The sequence below is a fragment of the Leiobunum rupestre genome, chromosome 1, assembly GCF_980474605.1.
Source record: "Leiobunum rupestre chromosome 1, qqLeiRupe1.1.hap1, whole genome shotgun sequence".
NCBI classification, from domain to species: domain Eukaryota; kingdom Metazoa; phylum Arthropoda; class Arachnida; order Opiliones; family Sclerosomatidae; genus Leiobunum; species Leiobunum rupestre.
In genome coordinates, this window is record NC_143384.1 from 14908089 (window position 1) to 14921480 (window position 13392).

The 13392-nt window shown below is 34.2% G+C and overlaps 1 protein-coding gene across 1 annotated transcript in view; it reads left to right on the forward strand.

Annotated features, from left to right (window-relative positions):
- The first annotated feature begins 889 nt into the window (after positions 1-889).
- LOC149961161 (leucine-rich repeat neuronal protein 1-like) overlaps positions 890-13392 on the forward strand; it is a 248721-nt gene continuing 236218 nt past the window's right edge. Inside the window, exon 1 of the mRNA XM_090169427.1 lies at positions 890-1061. The gene's annotated coding sequence lies outside the window, so the exon portion shown is untranslated. The remainder of the gene's footprint in view (positions 1062-13392) is intronic.

Below are 13392 nucleotides of genomic sequence, written 5' to 3' on the forward strand. Positions count from 1 at the left end.
CGGTTAATTTATTTGTTCCGCCGACCTCTAATCAGAGCCACCAATAATGTATTTATTTATATTTAGGAAGAATAATTATGTTGCGACAATCGCCGTGCACGTTGAACGCCTTTCCCCCGTCTCGCGCGGGGGGAAAGACAAAACGTCACCGGCGTTTGATTACCATCGCGTTAGGTGACGTAAATTTTAAGCAGCCAATGAAATACCGGGACTATTCGTTTTATTTTAAGCGGAGGAGCGTACTGGGGGACCAACGGGTGGATTGAGAGAAAGGCTAAAAACCGTCTCGACATAGACATTCTCCCTAGGTATAAATAAATACATTCTTGGAGCCACCTAATAAACAAACACGACATACAAACATTTTCTTTCCTTCTTAGGAAGTTAATTCCATAATATAATAAAAGCAACGCCTATTCCACGAAACTCAGACGTGGTAAAAATTTGATTGATTCTCCATCCACCTTAATACATATCCTTCTTTTCTTCGAGAGGAAAAAAATTCCGCGTTTGCATTACCTCCTCTACAAGGCCACGTAAACTTTTCCGAAAAGAATCGAATTTATGGCTTGGCCTATATATTTCGCTATCTTCCTCGAGTCTGCAACACATCTTCGCCAAAAAGAGAGAGGGGGGGACCAAAACGCGTTTTCTCTCCCCCCGTGGAGGTCACAATTCTTTCTTTCTCCATCCCTCCACTGATCCTCATTCTCATCCGTGCCCTCCTCATCCTCGCGCTCTCCGCTCTTGGTCTTCCACGTCTGCTGGACACGCAGGCGCCGATTTGGTTCTCCTCCCGCATCCCTCAATCCGCGCTCAGCCTCTCCGGATCCCCCTGGCAGCGAGCTTTCGTGTTGGTACGCAGAACGATTTCGGCCGTCCTGGGTAGAGGAGGCCTCATCGCGATGTTCCGCGTCTCCCGGACCTGGCGTGCTCCGCTCTCATCAGCCGCGGTGTCTGACTGCTCTCTCTCTGCTTTTAACGTTTTCCGATAGTTCGTTCTAGATAGCCCGCATTCCATTTGCAGTGGCGGCACTTCCTCTTTCGCTCCATAATAGACCGTAAGTTTTTAACCCACTTTTCTCCCGTCTTGTTTTGTCGGGGATAGATGTTTTAGCTAGAATGGCGGTGTATTCTGTGCGCTGTATTGAAATGAATTGGATTAATTTTGGTCGTATTTGCTTTTTTACGGTTTGGTGTCGTTTTACTTTATAAGATTTCTTTCAAGTATGTGTTGACTGATCAATCGCTTGATTAAATCTTGATATAATCACCATTAAATTACGATTAAATCATCGTTAAATGACGATTAAGTCATGGTTAAATGATGATTAAATCATGGTTAAATGACGATTAAGTCATGGTTAAATGACGATTAAGTCATGGTTAAATGATAATTAAATCATGGTTAAACGACGATTAAATCATGGTTAAATGATGATTAAATCATGATTAAACGACGATTAAATCATGGTTAAATGACGATTAAGTCATGGTTAAATGACGATTAAGTCATGGTTAAACGACGATTAAATCATGGTTAAATAAATATTAAGTCATGGTTAAACGACGATTAAATCATGGTTAAATAAATATTAAATCATGATTATATCACGATTATTTCACTATTGCAACAGATTGAAATCGAATCTGTTATTTTGTCCGGCGTTTGAAAATTAAATTGTGATACAAACGTGATAAAATTACAATTAAATGACGATTAAATCATGGTTACATCAAGATTAATTCATGGTTGCAACGGAAACTTTGTCGATTTAAAAATTAAATAGTGATTAAAACTTGTATAATTTTTAATCATAATTATTAGGCTGTTAGGAGAGTTCTTAATTCCATAAAGTCACGTGGGGTCTAATTGTTTTAAGGTAGCTCTTACGTCACTGAATCTCTCTCTTACGAGCGCGTGCTAGAGTCGCCGTGGGAATCGAGCATTTTTTAGCGCGCGTGCAAAAATACTATTTTGTAAAAGTTGCGTCCTGTGACGTAAGAGCAACATTTATATTTCTACTTTTTATTAATTTTATTTCATAGAAACATATTTCTATACGTTTTAAAATTAAATTACACTTTTCTATCAAATATATCCCTACACGTTATTAACTACATATTTCGCTAGCCGTGTTTAAATTAAATTAAATATATCCCTACAGTTTTTAAATTTAATATTTCGCTAGCCGTGTTTAAATTTAATTAAATATATCCCTACAGTTTTTAAATTTAATTAAATGTATCCCTACAGTTTTTAAATTTAATTAAATATATCCCTACAGTTTTTAAATTTAATATTTCCATACACGTTATAATTTAAATATATCCATACACGTTATCAGTTAAATATGTCCCTACACGTTATTAGTTAAATATATTCTTACACGTTATTAGTTAAATTAAATATATCCTTACACGTTATTAGTTAAATTAAAAATATCCCTACACGTTATTAGTTAAATACATTCTTACACGTTATTAGTTAAATTAAATATATCCTTACACGTTATTAGTTAAATTAAATATATCCTTACACGTTATTAGTTAAATTAAATATATCCTTACACGTTATTAGTTAAATTAAATATATCCTTACACGTTATTAGTTAAATTAAATATATCCCTACAGATTTTTAATTTAATATTTCCATACACGTTATTAGTATCCCTAAAGATTTTTAGTTAAATATATCCTTGCACATTTTTAATTAATTTAAATATATTTATACACGTTTTTAATTAATTAAAAAATATTTCTACACGATTTTAATTAAATATCTCCCTACACGTTTTTAAATTAAATATATCCTTACACATTTTGAAATAAAATACAATATAGTCCTACAAGTTTTGAAATAAAATAAAATAATATCCCTACACGTTTTGAGATTAAAATGAATATATCCTTACGTGTGTTTAAATGAAATTAAACGTCAACAAGATTAATCTCCGAATTTATTTTTTATCGTGAAGATGCCTAATAATATAATAAATATTCAGGCGTTTGGCATATTTGTGATTACATTAGCGTCGTCATGTTTGTATAATTTGCAACGGTGGCCATTTACCCTCGCGGCGGGGCGTCTCATCTATAACTTTTAGTCGTCGAATTCGAACATAAATAAATTTAATATCTCAAAATCGAGGGAATTTCCAGGTTTATTTGTATACATCGAATTTTGATAGAATCTTTCATCTTATTCAAGGCTCGTAAATACCGGCGGCTTTGATGCTAATTAAAACTTTAATTATTAATTTATATGCAAAATATCCCAACGAATGTTTGTTGATAATTTGCGATTATCGGGTGTTCTGGAAATACCTATTTACAAATGGTCAATATGATAATTGGCGAGGTTTCGTCCAGTCTGATGAGAATGAGATTCAATTATCACCAGGGATTCAATTAAAATAATATTCATATTTTATTTAATTGAATATGTGCCTTTTTTGACAATTAAATAGTTTGGACTTACAAGGAGACATCCCGAAGTGTAACCCACCGATTTTGTTCAAACTCGGGGGATTGGTAGACCTTCATGTAACTTGAAAAGTCCTAAAGGGAATTTATTCAATGGGCAACCGTTTTGCCATGGCAACGAAAAATGTTTTTGACAACAACAATTGGAAATTTTCCCATTGAAAATAACATGGGATTCTGACCGATTCCTAGGACCTCCCCTGTGATAAATTTGAACAAATTTCAAAATTTCGAAAATGCCAAAAATAGAAAAAATAGATGAAAATTGACAAAAAAAACATCAAAATTGATCAACTTTTGAGGTCAAAATGCCATGTTATTTTCAATGGGAAAATTTAATATTTTGTGTTGTCAAAACCATTTTTCGTTGCCATGGCAAAACGGTTGCCCATTGAATAAATTCCCTTTAGGATTTTTCATGATACAACCAATCCCCCGAGTTTAAACAAAATCGGTGGGTTACACTTCGGGATGTCTCCTTGTTAGTATTACTATTTTTGTGAGTTTAGGTTCCAATTAGAAAATAAAACATATTAGTTCCTAACGCATTCTATTAGAGGATTTTTCCGAGTATGAAAACAATGCATTTCTTCTCATTATTTATTTACATAATGAGGTACTTCAAGGTTTTCGCGAGCAAAAAAACTACAAGGTATGTTTCTCATTTTTTAATTGGAAACAAATTATAATCTTTATATAAAGTATTTGTAAGGCTCTTTTTTAATTTCGCATCGTTGGTTCGGCTTTATCGATAATATATTTATTTGAAAAAATACAATACCAATAAGTTACCCACAATGTTTACTAATTGGTATAAAAATTCTATTTTTGAAAACGTCTGTATGTAGGATAAATTCTAAAAAAAAATTCTTTTTAAATAATAAATTCTAAAAAAAACCATTTAAGTTCGGGTCGTTGGTTTGGCTTTATCCATAATTCATTTATTTGATCAAATACCACATTAATTAATAAGCACATACAATACATGTTTTATAATTGAAAAGTATTTACTCTTTTAAAAATGTCTATGTTTGTGTGACGAATCATTTATTCATTTCTAATACATTATTTTAAAATTTCTCGCCGTTGGTTCGACTTTATCCAGAATACATTTATTTGATAAAATACAACACTAATAAGCACTTACAAGGCATGTTTTATAGTCAGTATAATTTATACATGTCTAAAATATCTTTTTTATTTTCGGGTCGTTGGCTCAGCCGTACCCGAAATATATTTATTTGATAAAATTCAGCATTAATAAGTCATCTACTATGTTTTCTAAGTGAAAAAAAAAACTCGTTCAGTGTGACGATTCAAATTGTACATCTAAAACATCTTTCTTAATGTTCAAGTCGTTGGTTAGACGGTACCTATTTTATATTTAGTTGATAAAATTCAGCATTAATAAGTCATCATTACAATTGATAGAGACATTTGTACATAAGATAAATTAAAACCACAACACTCACTTCTTGTACAATAAAAGTTTTTAATTTAAAAAACGATTAGTTTCATTGCCCCTTCGATGTTCCCGAAGGGGCAACGAAACTAGTCGTCGTTTTTTAAATTAAAAACTTTTATTGTACAAGAAGTGGGTGTTGTGGTTTTAATTTAATAAGTCATCTGCAATGTTTTCTAATTAAAAAAAACTGGATCCGTGTGACAATTCAATTTATGCATGTCTAAACATCTTATTTAAAGGTCGTATCGTTGGTTCGACCGTATCCGAAATATATTTATTTGATAAAATTCAGCATTAATAAGTCATCTGCAATGTTTTCTAAGTTAAAAAAACTGGATCAGTGTGACAATTCAATTTATGCATGTCTAAACATCTTATTTAAAGGTCGTATCGTTGGTTCGACCGTATCCGAAATATATTTATATGATAAAATTCAGCATTAATAAGTCATCTGCAATGTTTTCTAATTGAAAAAAAAAACTGGATCTGTGTGACAAATCAATTTATGCATGTCTAAACATCTTATTCAATGGTCGTGTTGTTGGTTCGACCGTATCCGAAATATATTTATTTGATAAAATTCAGCATTATTAATTAAGTTATCTACAATGTTTTCTAATTGAAAAAAAAACTGGATCTGTGTGACAATTCAATTTATGCATGTCTAAACATCTTATTTAAAGGTCGTATCGTTGGTTCAACCGTATCCGAAATATATTTATTTGATAAAATTCAGCATTATTAATTAAGTTATCTACAATGTTTTCAAATTGAAAAAAAAAATACTGGATCTGTGTGACAATTCAATTTATGCATGTCTATACATCTTATTCAATGGTCATGTCGTTGGTTCGACCGTATCCGAAATATATTTATTTGATAAAATTCAGCATTATTAATTAAGTTATCTACAATGTTTTCTAATTGAAAAAAAAAACTGGATCTGTGTGACAATTCAATTTATGCATGTCTAAACATCTTATTCAATGGTCATGTCGTTGGTTCGACCGTATCCGAAATATATTTATTTGATAAAATTCAGCATTATTAATTAAGTTATCTACAATGTTTTCTAATTGAAAAAAAACTGGATCTGTGTGACAATTCAATTTATGCATGTCTATACATCTTATTCAATGGTCATGTCGTTGGTTCGACCGTATCCGAAATATATTTATTTGATAAAATTCAGCATTATTAATTAAGTTATCTACAATATTTTCTAATAAAAAAAAAACTGGATCTGTGTGACAATTCAATTTATGCATGTCTATACATCTTATTCAATGGTCATGTCGTTGGTTCGACCGTATCCATAATATATTTATTTGATAAAATACGACGCTATTAAGTCATCTGACATTACAATCGAAGCTAGTGAGTCCATCTTCCTCGGTGTAGCCAGCTTATCGGATAAAACCGTCTCAAAACTCCTGCTCGAATCGCAATATTGTCCTTTCCATCGCGGAAACTAAGTTATAAAGGAGAGTTAAGTCCGAGAAATCAGAAAGGTTCTAGTCTCTCGCTAACAATACGGGATGGCATCTTGACCACGATCAAAGCGGCCAGGATTTCGACGCTCGCTCTTAATTCGCCGCGCGTGTATTCCCAGCCCATCCACTAATGTTATATCTGGGCCACTTATCTTAATGCATTTCTAATTGTTCGCGCTCATTCTCTCGAAAATTTTAATTGGCGTCTCCGAGCGGCGGAACAATTTAATTACGATGCGAACGAAATATCCTTTTCTTCATTTCCTTCACCCGCTTCGAATTATTAATAATCAAGGAAGAATTTTAGCTTTCTCGAGCCTAGTTTCGCGCCTTTGCTTTATTAAAAGGGTTTAGTGATGCACTAGGTGGGATAGCGAAGTGGTTATCGCAACAAGAGCAACCGGGTTCGATCCCAGTTTGGAATTCCGGAAGAAGGCTCGGTGAAATTTCTTCCGAGATGAGTTTGCGTGTTTTATCCCCTGTGGTTTTTCGGTTCCCGCTTTCCATAAAAGTTTCTTGAGGTTAACGTTAAATAGGTTGGTTTCCGTAGCATATGAAGGGCTTGCCACCTAGGAGCAACAAACGCAGCACCCCACATAATCAGCTAGGCTAATACCCAAGGCACCACCCTAGGCCTAAGTCATCGAGCGACTTTTAAAGCCATTAATTCAGGTGGCGTACATTTTTCATTGGTTAGACGCTTTAGCTCCTGTTGCCGTATGAAGACTTAGACCCCTAACCTCTATCCACGCCTAAAGGTCGCGGATGGTTAACTTTTATTCAATAGATAAAGCTCTCAAAATTATTCGTAAAACGTTTTGATCAAGTAATTAATCGGAAAAACGACGTTTTTTTAGATAAAAAGCTCAAATTTTACGAATAATACATGTTTTTTACTAATTTTCCGAAATATTAACCGGTAAATTTCTTTGTTTACATTTTTTCCCGAAAAATATCAATTTAATCATGGATAATGATTAACCATCCCCGACCTCTATTCGTTCTACTTGTGTTTGTTGCTCCTAGTTGCCACCACCCTCCTAAGCATTGCAAACCATCCTCCTGATTTAAAGGCATTAAATGTTGTTAGCTGTCTGGGGCCTAAAGCGAATTTCGAGTGCGCCGTTTCAAAAACCGAATTTGCGCACGAGCAAGCGATTTTTTATAATTTCACGTCGCTTTGCGTTTCATGTGAGCAGCCTGCTTAAGGAGTGAGTTTGTAAGTTTCCTCCCCCCATGGTAAAAGAGAATTTCCCCCAAGCTCTTCGGTTTCCCCTTTCCATTCGCGTGGCATGAAGGGCTTGCCACCACCCTACTATGCATTGCAAACCAGCCTCCTGTTTTAAAGGCATTAAAAGTTGCTAGCTGCCTTAGGTTTAAAAATCACGCGTTTTGAGTCACGCCTGTAAGGTGAGGAGTTAAATGAAAATTGATTATTGGGCCCTTTAAAATGTGATTCTTTGCAATTTAACTCACATTGATGGCAGCTAGGAGCAACAAACACAAGGAGAACGCAGGTAGCCTTTAATCACGCTAACGAAGGGTTGTGTACGAATTTCATTGGACGAGCGTCACGAGCCTTTTTTTTATTTATTGTGACGGGTGGGACAATACAGTCCGCTTGTCCATTTGATTAATCAGGTGCGAGATATGTGTTACGGCCACGCCAACGGGGGGATACTTGGGGATTGGGTTGGGACACCCGTGGCGGAAGTATGACAACCACCCGTTGTGGGATTAGTGGTCGTCCTCACACGGCCTTCCACAAACTCTGCCTCCCGGACGCCTGGGATTACAGGCGTGAGCCACTACGCTGAACTTTTTACGGGCGGGGGGAAGACAATTTCCGAATTTTCCCCTTCCGACGGCAGCAGGCGCTAAAGAGTCTAGCCAATGAAAAACGTACGCAAGAAAATCCACGACTTTTGACGGGTTGCGTTCTCCTTGTGTGGGGTGTTGTGTTTGTTGTTCCTAGATGGCAGCACCCAAGGTGGATAGAGCCGAAAATGTGGTCCTTTTGTAAGTTTTTTACCCTGATTGTATTTTTTTAATAAATTTAATATTTAGTTATATCATTCGAAATCGGCTGGGCAGCATGACGTAGGCAATATGTAACCCACGATTTTTACAGAACTTGGAAAAAAAGCATACCAACATGGCGACCATAGCCAAAGGTACGGCGTGAGGTCATTAACGAATTAATTTAAATAAATTATGTCGGGATTGTCAAAATGAAAATTGCTATTTCATAAGATTTCCCTGATGATAAATGATGGAATGATGGATCAAATTTGATGCAAAAATTGTATAAAAAATTGGGAAGATCCAAATTTTACTTTGATCGAAAGTTGAATTGAAATATGCGTTGTAATTGATCCAATTGCAATGCCTAAAATTGGATCCAAATTATTTTATCCCTTCAGAATTGGATGTTTCTTCATTCCAGTTGGATCCGAATTTGGCCATTGGATCAACGCATTTACGTCAAGATGCTTAGAACGGTTCAACTTTAGGCCTTTGAATGTTTTTCTTTCCTGATAATATATTATCAAAAGTGACATAATTCCCAAAAGTGTGACAATCCCTGTACTTTCGTATGCTAAAGGTTTAATGAATGCTCGACTCGAGATCGACCACGTAAAAGACTATTTATTTGTCACCTTTCTGGATCTTTTTTTAGTCTATGGTATTATATCGTAGGTAGATGGCGATAGCATCTCCACAGAACGACGAAAAATCAACAAATACACTAACTTTGACCAGTGCTTCTTAGTTCCTCCGTTCCTCACTACGAGGCGTTATTTGTTGGTTTTAAACAGAAAATTATTAAATTGAAATATTTTTAACTAAGCCTCGGTTAGTAAAACCGGCCATTCTTCAAAACTTGACCAACATTCAATAAAAAGCATTTACAAGTTCATAAATATTGTTGAATAACAGAAAATTATTAAATTGAAATATTTGTAACTAAGCCTCGGTCTATAAAACCGGCCGTTCTTCAAAACTTACTCAATATTCAAAAAAAAGCATTTACGAGCCCTTAAACATTGTTGGTCAACAAGATTCACAAACCAAGTTGAATAAAATGAGATTATTCAAATTGATCTTCGAAATGTAACTCAAAAATTAACAGTGGTCCTGGGTATTAAATCGGACTGAGGCGCAGCTTCTCGATGTCCCACTTCCGGTCCAACGACCTAGGATCCAAGGTCAACAGGGGCGGTGGTGCGTGGAGGAACTCAGAGTGAGGAAGAGATCGATCTTTATCGGGTGGCGGCGGTCGAAAAAGACCTTTTCATAGCTGAACTTTCTGATCCGGAAACTCGCGTCTTTGGCGAACTTCCAAGATATTCCAGCGTTGCCATCGAGTCCCCGAAGTGGACTTAGTTACATAATTTTCCCTGGCAAACTTGGACTGTAAGAACGGCCTGGAAGCAAATTCATTATTCTCCTTTCACTCTTCGAGAAGTTCAATCGGTTATAACCAATAGAGATATGTTTTTATATTCATATTATTCTATTGGGCTAACGCGCAACTTTCGGAGCGCGCGAGTTATGCGTTCGGAGAATGAGGCCAAACTTGCTATTTAAATATTTGGCCATCTAGCCCCGGAGCCTGAAAGTTGGAAACTTTAATTATGGATGCGAAAAATATACAAATTTTGCGCTAGCTGGCTTTAAAGAGAGATGTATAAGATTTTGTCAGGGCCAGAAGTCCATAATAATCCCGTTTATCAGGAGCTATGAACTCTTAACTAATTCCAGAGATTCACCGAGGTAATATATAAATATGGTGGAAATCTACTACTTTTTAACTATTACAATTTTGTCGATTGCACGGTTGAGGTTTCGAATCCAGATTCTCTTAATAATAATAATAATCAGCTAGGCTAATAATAATCATAATCAGCTAGGCTAATAATAATAATAATCAGCTAGGCTAATAATAATAATAATAATCAGCTAGGCTAATAATAATCATAATCAGCTAGGCTAATAATAATAATAATCAGCTAGGCTAATAATAATAATAATCGGCTAGGCTAATAATAATAATAATAATAATAATAAGCTAGGCTAATAATAATAATAATAATTAGCTAGGCTAATAATAATAATAATAATCAGCTAGGCTAATAATAATAATAATAATCAGCTAGGCTAATAATAATAATAATCAGCTAGGCTAATAATAATAATAATCATCTAGGCTAATAATAATAATAATAATCAGCTAGGCTAATAATAATAATAATCAGCTAGGCTAATAATAATCATAATAACCAGATATTCTAATAATAATAATAATAATAATAATAATAATCAGCTAGGCTGATAATAATAATAATCAGCTAGGCTAATAATAATCATAATCAGCTAGGCTAATAATAATAATAATCAGCTAGGCTAATAATAATAATAATCAGCTAGGCTAATAATAATCATAATAACCAGCTATTCTAATAATAATAATAATAATAATCAGCTAGGCTAATAATAATAATAATAATCAGCTAGGCTAATAATAATCATAATCAGCTAGGCTAATAATAATAATAATCAGCTAGGTTAATAATAATAATAATCAGCTAGGCTAATAATAATAATAATAATAATCAGCTATGCTAATAATAATAATAATAATCAGCTAGGCTAATAATAATAATAATCAGCTAGGCTAATAATAATAATAATAATCAGCTAGGCTAATAATAATAATAATAATCAGCTAGGCTAATAATAATAATAATCTTCTATAGGCTAATACGCAAAGCACCACCTTAGGCCTAAGTCATATAGCGACTTTTAAAGCAATTCAATTGCGTTGGAGGATGGTGGAAAGCCCTTCATGCCACGCGAGCCAACAGTTCCCTACACTCACTATTACCGTTAACCTCTAGACAGAATATCTTTTTGTTTTTTTAAATCATTCTTTAATATTTTAGGTGATAATAACATGATTATACTTATAATTCTGTACATTATACCGTGTTTAAAGTTTTAATTTGATCTAGTAACAATATTTCTGACATAAAAAACGTTTACCCACATCATTTCGATAGACATGGTCTTACACCGCGACTCATATTATCGATGGGAAATGTCACTACGATACCATTACTATGTATCCGTTACTAATCCTATGATTTCATAGTCTATGGCGAAGGTCTCTTGTTCGCGCTTTTTAATTGGAAGTTTCAAGGATTTATTATAAACTTCTGACCTGACTTTGGTCGAAATTTAGCTTTTATTTTAATTATGATTAAGTTAGTTGATAGGGACTAGTTTATAAATTGAAGTGGTCATTTATACCAGATTATAAATTAAAGTGTTCGCTGATACCAAATTATAAATTAAAGTGTTCACGTAAACCAGTTTCATTAATTAAAGTGGTCACATAAAGCAGTTTCATTAATTGAAGTGGTCACCTAAGCCAGTTTCATTAATTAAAGTGGTCACCTAAACCAGTTTCATTAATTAAATTGTTCACCTAAACTAGATTCATTAATTAAAGATGCCACCTAAATAAGTTTCATTAATTAAAGTGGTCACCTAAACCAGTTTCATTAATGAAAGAGGCCATCTAAACCAGTTTCATTAATTAAAGTGGTCACCGAAACCAGTTTCATTAATGAAAGAGGCCATCTAAACCAGTTTCATTAATGAAAGAGGCCATCTAAACCAGTGTCATTAATGAAAGAGGCCATCTAAACCAGTTTCATTAATGAAAGAGGCCATCTAAACCAGTTTCATTAATGAAAGAGGCCATCTAAACCAGTTTCATTAATGAAAGAGGCCATCTAAACCAGTTTCATTAATGAAAGAGGCCATCTAAACCAGTTTCATTAATGAAAGAGGCCATCTAAACCAGTTTCATTAATGAAAGAGGCCATCTAAACCAGTTTCATTAATGAAAGAGGCCATCTAAACCAGTTTCATTAATGAAAGAGGCCATCTAAACCAGTTTCATTAATGAAAGAGGCCATCTAAACCAGTTTCATTAATGAAAGAGGCCATCTAAACCAGTTTCATTAATGAAAGAGGCCATCTAAACCAGTTTCATTAATGAAAGAGGCCATCTAAACCAGTTTCATTAATGAAAGAGGCCATCTAAACCAGTTTCATTAATGAAAGAGGCCATCTAAACCAGTTTCATTAATGAAAGAGGCCATCTAAACCAGTTTCATTAATGAAAGAGGCCATCTAAACCAGTTTCATTAATGAAAGAGGCCATCTAAACCAGTTTAATTAATGAAAGAGGCCATCTAAACCAGTTTAATTAATGAAAGATGCCATCTAAACCAGTTTCATTAATGAAAGAGGCCATCTAAACCAGTTTCATTAATGAAAGAGGCCATCTAAACCAGTTTCATTAATGAAAGAGGCCATCTAAACCAGTTTCATTAATGAAAGAGGCCATCTAAACCAGTTTCATTAATGAAAGAGGCCATCTAAACCAGTTTCATTAATGAAAGAGGCCATCTAAACCAGTTTAATTAATGAAAGAGGCCATCTAAACCAGTTTAATTAATGAAAGAGGCCATCTAAACCAGTTTCATTAATATGAAAGAGGCCATCTAAACCAGTTTCATTAATGAAAGAGGCCATCTTAACCAGTTTCATTAATGAAAGAGGCCATCTAAACCAGTTTAATTAATGAAAGAGGCCATCTAAACCAGTTTAATTAATGAAAGAGGCCATCTAAACCAGTTTCATTAATATGAAAGAGGCCATCTAAACCAGTTTCATTAATGAAAGAGGCCATCTAAACCAGTTTCATTAATTAAAGCGGTCACCGAAACCCAATTAATATATATATAAATATGAACTCGCTGGTGAAACTTTGTACATTGAAACGTTTAAAAAATCCGGCTCCTGGTGGAATTTCTGGCTACGCCACGAAAGTTGAAGGATCATCAATCGAGAAGACTGAGTGTTCTCCAGAA